This window comes from Squalius cephalus (genome assembly GCF_949319135.1).
Source record: "Squalius cephalus genome assembly, chromosome: 3".
Classification (NCBI taxonomy): Eukaryota; Metazoa; Chordata; class Actinopteri; order Cypriniformes; family Leuciscidae; genus Squalius; species Squalius cephalus.
In genome coordinates, this window is record NC_137124.1 from 2,968,105 (window position 1) to 2,978,497 (window position 10,393).

Consider the following 10,393-nt stretch of genomic DNA (forward strand, 5'->3'; position numbering starts at 1 on the left):
TGAGCGTTTCTGGAGTTTTCAAAGCAACCGCTTGCTTAACGTTACTGACGTTGTTTTAATGTCCTTCCACCTCGCGCGCATGCGTGAATTCAAGGACGCGGAAAGTTAAAGTTCACGGGGAAAATCGATCCTCTGAGTTACGGATCGATCTTTAGAAATTAATATGAAAATCGATTCAGAATCGGTGAATCGATTTTTTCAACACAGCCCTAGTACAGGAGGATGACGTTGATAACTCACAGGATCTGTTCCTCTCAGATGATGAACTTAGTGAACAGAGTCAACCACAGTACAGTCACTGTGATCCGGAATACATTGCAAGTTCATCTGAGTTTTCTCAAAGCACCCAGGGATCACAAGCTTCAACTAACACACATAAAGAAAATAGGCTTTTTCTAGTTTTTGAGGAACAGTTAAACCAATTGCTTCAGCGTTGTTTAAAGTGTGGCTCCCTGATTGTCCAGGAAGAAGTGAAAGAGCTAAAAAATGAAGGATCACAGTTGACACTAGAGCTCACATGTGCTAACAGCTGTAGTTACAGATGGCAGTCTCAGCCTACTCTGAGCGGGACTAAAGGGACAGGAAACCTGCTTTTAACAGCATCAGTTTTCTTCAGTGGCATCCATTTTGCTAAATTTGAGCGTTTCTGTAGTAACATGAACCTCAAAACAATAAGTGAAGACACGTACACATCACTGAGGAAGAAGTTTGTGTTTCCTGTCATTGAAAAAATGTGGATTAAAGAGCAGAGTATAGTGTTAACTAACATGAAATCGCAAGAAGTTGTTGAACTCTGTGGAGATGGCCGGTGTGACTCTCCGGGGCACTCAGCAAAATACTGTACATACACTTTTTTAGATGCACAGAGTGAAAAGGTTGTGGACTTCAAGGTAATAAGCTGCACCCAAGTTTCGAGCTCTAATACCATGGAAATCAAAGGTTTTAAAGATGCTCTCAAAACCATAGAAGAAAATGGAGTGAAGGTCTCAACCATCTCTACTGACAGACATCCACAAATCATCAAAGAAATGAGGGTCAGTAATCCAGAAAAACACCATGAATTTGACCCTTGGCATGTGGCAAAAGGAGTGTCCAAAAAATTGGCAACTGAAGCTAAGAGAAGGGAATGTGTAGGCCTGGGACAGTGGATTCCATCCATTATAAATCATTTCTGGTGGAGTGCACAAACCTGTGAGGGTAATGCCGAAGTGTTGAAAGAGAAGTGGATATCTGTAATACACCATGTTACCAACCGACACGACTGGCCAGGGAACAGGCACTATCACCAATGTGCTCATGAGCCCCTTGATGAGACGAACCAGAGAAGAAAGCTTTGGTTAAAGCCAGGATCTGAAGCCCACAACGCACTTGTGAAGGTTGTGAAACACAAGCGGCTTTTGAAAGACCTGGATCATCTGACAAAGTGCATCCACACAACAAAACTAGAGGTATGATCAAATACAGACATATTTAATAAATTTGCCATTCATTATGATGTGACTCACATATTTTAATAGTTTAATTTCAAATTCAAATTTGTTTCAGGTGTATCACTCCATGTACCTGAAATACCTCCCAAAGAGAACACATTTTGGATATGATGTGATGATCCATGCCTCCATGCTTGCTGCTCTGGATCATAACAACAATGTGAACAGGGAACAGGTGTGTGAACTGTAATAAATCCTATCATTTGCAAGCACTATGGCTGCGTTTACACTTGGCATTAACATGGGATCACCGTGATCCGATCATTAGCCAATCAGGACACGGTGTGTTTACATTTGATCATATAAAGTAGCCTCTGTATCTGGATAACGATCGGATTTCTGTTTCCTGACTAATATTTAAAGGGATACTCCACCGTTTTTTCATATTAAACTGTTATTCCCTTAACTAAGACGAGTTGATACATACCTCTCTCATCTCAGTGTGTGCACTTAATCGCTCTAGCGCGCGCCGAAACTTTGATAGCACTTAGCTTAGCCCAGTATATTCAGTGGTATCTAACAGCAATGAATTTAGAAGTGACCAAACACATCAACGTTTTTCCTATTTAAAAACAGTTACACGAGTAGTTATACGATCAAGTATGGTGACACAAAATAAAACGCGACACTTTTCTAAGCGGGTTAAAAAGGATAACTATAATGTATGGTGGAATAGCACTTTTGCGAGTACTTCAACTCGGCGCAGTAAAAAGTCACGCCTGATCCTCTTCCTCTCACTTCAGGATCAGGCATGACTTTTTACTGCGCAGAGTCGAAGTACTCCCAAAAGTGCTATTCCACCATACATTATAGTTATCCTTTTGTTTTTAAATAGGAAATACGTTGATGTGTTTGGTCACTTCTAAATTCATTGCTGTTAGATTCCATTGAATATACTGGGCTAAGCTAAGTGCTATCAAAGTGTCGGCGTGCACCTGAGCGATTAAGGGAATAACATAGTTTAATATGAAAAAACGGTGGAGTATCCCTTTAAATATTAGTCAGGAAACAGAAATCCGATCGTTATCCAGATACAGAGGCTACTTTATATGATCAAATGTAAACGCACTGTGTCCTGATTGGCTAATGATCGGATCACGGTGATCGCATGTTAATGCCAAGTGTAAACGCAGCCATAGTGACACTGGATATTGCACATCAAACTGTTCCTATCACCTTGTATCTATTTTCCATTTTTCTGTTTTTGAACAGGCTGTTTTTCAAGATGGGGAGAGTGTTGGAGAACCCAAGTTCAAAATCACATGGAGCAAAGTCCACAAGGCATTCAGAGCAAGACCAGTGCCTGTTGAAAAGGACTATAGCTACATGACAGCTATGATTGCAGATGTTCTCTCCTCTGTGTTAGATTCAAAACAAGTCATGGGCATGAGAGTTAATCCAACACACGTCATGGCTCCACAAGACAGACTATCCAGATCACAGATCATTTTTCAAACACAGCAGTTTTCACGTTTCAAGTAGCTGCATCATTACGAACACATGACGTACACACCAGCATAGTTCAAATGTACAATATCTTTAATTTTGTATTCTAGTCAAGCACATGTAGTACTTCAAACAAACATTTAATATTGGAGTACATGCAACATTTATATTTAAACCATAAACATTTGGTATGATACCCTATTTTGTTGCAAGCATAGCTTGTGCTCTTGCCAAAATGCCTTCAAATGTCAACTATCCAGCTAAATGTTATTAAAATCTCTCCATGCCTCATCTACTTCTGCACGATCATTGTCTTCATATTCAAACCCTGTATAGATTCCACTTGGTTCAGAGTAGACGTTTCTTATTTTGTTAACAGCACATGATGGAATGACTCTGCGGACTCTTCTCCCTAGCCAGCCATGCATCCACCATGTAAACTGACGATATAAAGCATATCTGTAAGACCTAAAAGGCAGAATTTTGAAAACAATTATACTATTACGTTATGAAATAATGATTTAAGCTGCTTGTCTTAACCAATAAAACAACTGAAGCCTTCACTGAAAGCGCATAGTCCAGTTAACTTTTTTTCCACTATTTGTAGGCTACAGTGTAGGTAGGCTACTATGTAGGCATACTCAGATAACCATGTTCACGTTTGACTTGCCTATTAGTGACCTGGTTACGATTTGGTAGACCAGCACTATGCCGGTCATGGAGGCTGACGAGGGCCGCCCATAAAACATCTTTATTGAGGCAAACTGCATTAAAGTTTTCATGTGCTGTGATACACGGAGTATCTGTAAATACAATCAAAGCATGTTGTTATAGCATTTTACTTTGTTTTCATCAGAATCACAATCAGCTTTATTGGCCAGGTTTGTGCAAACAAACAAGGAATTTGACTCTGGTAATATTTGCTCTAAAAGTGCAACACTCACTTAACATATAAAGAATAAAAACATAAAGGTCAGTATGAAATATAATAATGAAAAAAATGAAGTATGCACTATAACAATAATATAAAATTTAGAAATGTACCAAAAAAAAAAAAAAAGATACGGTAACACTTATAGTGTCCTTGTTACATATGTTACATGTAGCCTACTTACCATAGTAATAACAGTAAATTATGCATAATTACATGCAACTAACCCTCAACCAAATCCTAATCCTATAACCCTATAGTAAGTACATGTAGTTACTTAATATTACTCAGTACTTAAATGTTTAATTACACTGTAACAATGACACCTTAAAATAAAGTGTAACCAAATATTCAATAACAATTGGAGAGGGAAGGAATAGTGCATATCAGTATAGTCTTGAGATTTAAATGAGAAGTTCACTTTTAAAATGAAAATTCTGTCATCATATACTCACCCTCATGTTGTTTTAAACCTGTATGAATTTCTTTCTTCTGCTGAACAGAAAAGAAGATATTTAGAAGATTATCAGTAACCAGACAGTTTTTGGGTCCAATTGACTTCCATAGTAGGAAAAAAATATACTATGGAAGTCAATGGTACCAGAAACTGTCTGGTTACTGATAATCTTCTAAATATCTTCTTTTCTGTTCAGCAGAAGAAAGAAATTCATACAGGTTTGAAACAACATGAGGGTGAGTATATGATGACAGAATTTTCATTTTAAAAGTGAACTATTCCTTTAAGTTTTTAAATATGTAGTGCAAGGCAATTCAGTGCAATTGTAATTTTTAATAACAATATCGTAATTGTAAGATTTTAAATGTACATGACGTAGATGAGCAAAACAGTGTTGACTTTGTTCAGTGGGGAGAGGGTATTTTTGCGCGTTCAACATAGTGACTGCTTGGGGAAAATAAAGCAAACGCGGGCGGTAAGACTTATTAAATTATTTATACTGATAGTACGATTGTCTGATCTAGCCTGGGCTTCTATACTCTTTGCCTATACTTAGCCTACCCTGGACAGCTGCTGACAAAAAGTGAAGCTCTTTACAGCAAACGCTCTCGTTCTCGCTTGGCATTGGCAAGCAGTTGCCGCACAGACACCATCTGTTTTGCCCCACTCTCGCTTCCTCAACTCTCTGATAATCTTCAGGCCTATCGTCTTCCGCGCTATTCTCCTGATTTAAGCCTACGGTGAGCTCGGGTTCAAACTGAAAAGGCTGAACGGCAGACGTGTTCATCTCGCTAGTCGCTACTGTCAAAACTTAGCTAGCTAGCCGGTACTGCTGCAATCCATTGACAGTAAGCAACCTTTACACGTCACTACCCAGAATGCATTGAGACGTAAATAACTATGGCGGCCTACGAGTGAACGGATTTTCGTCTTTTTTTAATAAAAATAAAACCATTTGAAGTGTTTTTGTACCACCTTTTTATAGCTGACGCCAACGTTAAACTTATAAGGCCAACATGCCGCACAAGTCGGGGTTCCTTTTAAAGGGATACTTCAGGATTTAGCATTAAGCTTTGTATTAGTAGAAAACTTGTAGTATTTTCGAATTACCATGCTTCCCCCCCTCATATCCCCCTGAGAGGAGAGATTTATGTATTTTTTGTCTGGAAAAAATCCTCAGATGACGCAAAAATCGTCATTTTGCGTCATCGGAGGATTTTCTGGCCAGAGGCTAAAGACTACAGCCAGTAGATGGCGTTGTCCCGCATGTTTTCAACCCGCCCATACAGGGTGGGATCTCACTCACAGAATGTACACAGTATCAGCCGTCTTTCTTTGGAAGCTAAGATAGCAGGCTCTTGTTCTATGGAGAAAGCTGAGTAAGTAGGAGAAAGCTGAGTAAGTAGGGGTTACCATCCTCCTTTTCCCGGACTTGTCCGGCGGGCGAGATCGTTCAAAATGTCCGGGATTCGGCTTTTGCTTTCTGCCTTCGCAATTCATTGTTTACATGCACACCTTTTGTTTCAATCTAACTAAATTAATTCCGATTGGTGAATCTGAATGTAGTGTTTACATGAACGCTAAACAAGTGATCGGTTGATGTGCGTTTTACCATTGCTAAGAAAATTCCCGCTCCCCCGTGAGAGATGCGAGACCCGGCGCGTCACAGTAATGACGCCACCGGCCTCGCGCCGGTCTCCCGCGGCCCTCAGCCTCGTCCAGCTCGCCACAGTAAACATGATGAATGACGACTGGAGAACGGCAAAAGCCATTTGGGCGAAAAAACATTTTGGGCGAACTCTAAATCCCTGGCAAACTCATCACGTAGGCTAGCCTTGTTGTTTTCAACTGCGCTGAGTGCTCTCCCTTACCGGTAGGCGTGGCCTCCTAAGGCGGCGAAGCAAGTGCATTCTGGGAGTTGTTGTCTTTTATCCACATGTCAAAAATACATTTTCTGGCTTTTCTCAGTCTAGAAAGCTCCAAATTCAAAAATTTCTTCACATTTCTTCTACTTAAATGACCTATTTTAAATACACATTCACCTTCCCAGAGGTGAAGTATCCCTTTAAATTCAGATGTGGTCTTGGAATAATTATAACCAGAAAGAAATGTGCCACTTCAGCATATCAGAATTTGAAGAGAGAGAAAAAAAAAACGCAACCAAGTACAAACTAATAAAAGTTTGACTTTGAATTTGAAATCATACACTGGTGTGGCAGAGTGGGGGACAAGAGCAAAGCTAAACAGCAAGGAAGTTCACATTAAATAAACTCTAATAAGATTTTCAATGTAGCCAACTAAGCCACCTCTGGACTTTCACCCAATATACTTAGACAACACAGGTTCATTCTTCACAAAGAGGACTGAGACGGTTCTGACCATAAAAAAAAAAAAAAAAAAAAAAAAAAAGATTACATAAAATCTTCTCACACTGAAAAACACCACATTCAGTAATAAATACCTTCCAAACATGAAGGTATTTAAAAGAAAGAAAGAAAAATAATAAATAAATAAAGACTGGGGGTTAATCGAAGACACTAACAGGATAAAGAATCTCTGACCCCAGGGGCGTCAGTTTGTGTTGAAAAGTGGTGGGGACAAAAGATCAGATGAAAAAACATTACAGCAGGACGGGAAAAATATTGAATAACGGCGCATCAAAAATGGGCATAGCGTAGGCCAGACAAATACTGTCATTATGTATGCCACAAAAAAAAAAAAAAACCCACACTAAAATCCAAACTATGTTAAAAACTATAAGATGGCACGCAGGCCCTCTCTCTCGCATGCAAACGCACGCGCGCGCGCGCGCGCACACACACACACACACACACGAAGCCAATTTTTTTTTATTGATCTGAAAATTACTTAATCGGCTACAATTAACTACATCAATCACAGTGCAAATATATGCTATATAAAAACTCCCCTACCTGCACTGTTGATCAACATCTTCTCTTAAAGTTGAAAAATGTTACAACTTCAAGAAGAACTAACGATGTTAGCTAGCTAATACATGGATAAATGAAACCTCCTCCCCAACACTTCGAGGTTTGAACGTAGCGCATCATGTCCATCCATTCCTGCTCAGGCCAGAGCGCAAATCCATGAAGCTGGAAAGGAGCGGTAGTCCCATGGAATTTCTAACACGTTCTTTCTAACAATGTAGAGTTCAATATAAGACTAACATTGGTCAGTAGCCAATCTGCGTGTTCGGGGCGTGGTTTTGCGAAGGGTCAATTCTAACCGTGCACGGTGACCGTTGACGTTCGAACTTGATGCTGCCTTCACGTGCTATGGAAAAGATGATATTTTCCACTTGTGAACTGGTATTTACCAGTGTGTTGTGTTCAAGTGCTTTTGTTGTCGTAATGTAGTACCCGCAAGGTCTGTGTCAGTAGAGTATCTTTTTTATCTTTACAAAAAAAAAAAAAAAAACGTAAATGTGGTGCTTTCTGATGATTAAAACATAATTAATCATTTAAAAAAATAAAACATGACATAAAATGATTAAATATGAACCAAGGAAATTGCGGCGAAGTTGAAAATTGAGTGTTAACGCATTATATTACAATCGTTAATGACACAACATTGTATACTACAAAAACTATCCGCTAACAGTATTCACGACTCTTGCGTTGCTTTCCGCCATTTTGAAAAGGTCAAAGGTTATCTCATCTCGGCAACTCGTGCATCAAAATATTCTACGAGTTGCCCAGTGGAAAATACCACATGAGGGGGTGTTCATGTGCATTTTCCATGTCGGCTTTTGGTATTTACCATAATTACCATAGCACGTGAAGGCACCATGTGTGTGGGCCAGTACTTCCGGTGAAAACTTCCGGTGATCTGAGTCTGACAGCGAGAGCGAGAGACAACAGCGACCGAGTTCCATTACCACAGAGATATTTTTTCACAATGAGTGTTTTTAGGATTCAAGAGAGGCGACTTGACTTTCAGAGGGTGACAGCCTCAGCACTTCATCGTTGTGTGCCGTTATGTACCGTTTCGTCACGTTACAACAGAGAAGTCAGCGTTCATGCATTCCCCGTTGACGCTGCGGTACGGGCTGCAGGCACGTGCACAAGTAGGGCTCAACCTGTGCAGAGCACACATGCCCTTTTTGCCCTTACACCTTCCAAAGTGCCCTTTTTTAGTGGTGTTTTTTTTTTAATCAATGCTATTGGTCACCCTTTACGTCTGTCTGTCTGTTTTACGAATATTTAGCCAATGAAAGTTCTTAAAACGAGCTTGTGTAAATCTTATTCGATCCTCAAGCTGTCAGTAAGCTGATAACTCCGCCCCCTCTATATTCACTGAATCAACTGAAGTTCCACAGCAGCCGCACAGTAGACAGCAGCTGAACGAAGTTTTGCGAAGGGTAAATACATATCTTGTTGTTTGAATAAGTACTACTAAACACTGTGTCTATAAAGGCTCATATTTTATTTATTTGATGTCTGACTCACTGACTGAGACATGTTGGACGTCGCCTGAGAGAGAGGTCTAGGCTAGCATTTGCCATCTAGTCATAGTCATAGCCAATACATAGCCTACACTTAAAAAGCCTGTGCATACAGTAGCATTTCATCTTTTATAAAATGCAATTTTGGACAAATGTATTTTACAACAGGAAAAACTGAGCGTCCGGCCTATATAGCTACAACAAACTAGTTTGAAACCTGTTGATGAAAATGTAATGTTACAAACATGGTTTTACTACAGTAATGTTGTAGTAGTAACTAAAAAAAATCATTACAGGAGATCACTGTGAAATATTTATATTTTATCATGCAGAATGTAATTCCTGATTTAATTCATTCCCAGGCTTCATTTATTTGATCCAAAATACAGCAAAAACAGTAATATTGTGAAATATTTTTACAAAATAAAAATAACTGTTTTCTATTTGAATATATTTTAAAATGTAATTTATTTCTGTGATCAAAGCTGCATTTTCAGCATCATTACTCCAGTTCAGTACTCTTCAGTGTCACGTGATCCTTCAGAAATGCTTTTCACTGCAACTGTACTTTTCACACTATATATATTTTTTTTTTTCATTGCTGGCTTATTTTAGGGAAAGTGTAGTGAATAAGAGACCTTCAAGAGACTAACATCCCTGGCTCACAGAAGGTTGCTGTTGTAATTAGGTTTAAAGAAGCCCTTAAAACCCTGTTTATCTATATTATCTATATTATTATTATTATTATGGTTTTTATTAATTGTGAATAAATCTAAAGCTTTTGAGACTATGATTTTGTGTTATTGAATTTGTCATGAAGATGTGACCATTTCTTCTTTTTATGTAGGCTTACTAAATAATCTTGATATAAAAAAAAGGGAGGGGGGTGCCCTTTTTCAATTTTAGCACATGCCCCTCAAATATTAGCCTGACTACGTCAGACTTCCTACTTCCGCTAATTTCATTTCGCTCCTGTAGTCAGTCTGAGATAGCACCGTATCTTTCAGTTTTCCACCGGCCTGAAAACAGCCGGGCCAATCAACGAACAGAGGGCGGGCTGAGAGCCGTGACGTAGACGCTGATTGTACCGTGGATGCGTAGATTTACTTCACTTAATCTGCAAAAGTCGTTCACAGCCATGTTCACCCCGGTATTTCGCTCGATGGTTTTGTTTTCGCATCATACATGTGTTTACAGTGGAAGTTAGATGTGGCTGAGCATGCGCATAACACACGCCATAACCAAACATTATGTGATTGGCTTACGGGTAACCAATGATTTTAAACTTCAGACAAGCGCCCCCCCGCGAGAGAGAAAACACATCTCTATTATGCTATTCCAGACTCTCTCTACGAAGCAAAGTGAAGTAGCAGAGTCTGGTATTACCAGGCTACTCAAATATGCCCCTGCATATCATTTTCAGTGCGTTTCTATGCTTTCTATTACTGCATTTATTTTGTGCAAGTGAGATGAGTATAGATCTGTTTCATAAATCATTATCTGGCTGGTGTTTAAAAGCAGCACATAGTATTGAACTACGTGTAAAATATACACAAACTAACCTATATTAAATTGTTTACAGGTACCTACAGTAAAAAATGTAA

At 39.2% G+C, this 10,393-nt stretch overlaps 1 long non-coding RNA gene across 1 annotated transcript; it reads left to right on the forward strand.

Moving 5' to 3' along the window:
- Positions 1-1,168: 1,168 nt before the first annotated feature.
- Positions 1,169-2,768, forward strand: LOC307156561. The gene is made up of 3 exons (XR_013820735.1): positions 1,169-1,448; positions 1,546-1,665; positions 2,703-2,768. It is a non-coding gene; the product is annotated as an uncharacterized lncRNA (long non-coding RNA).
- The last annotated feature ends 7,625 nt before the right edge of the window (positions 2,769-10,393 follow it).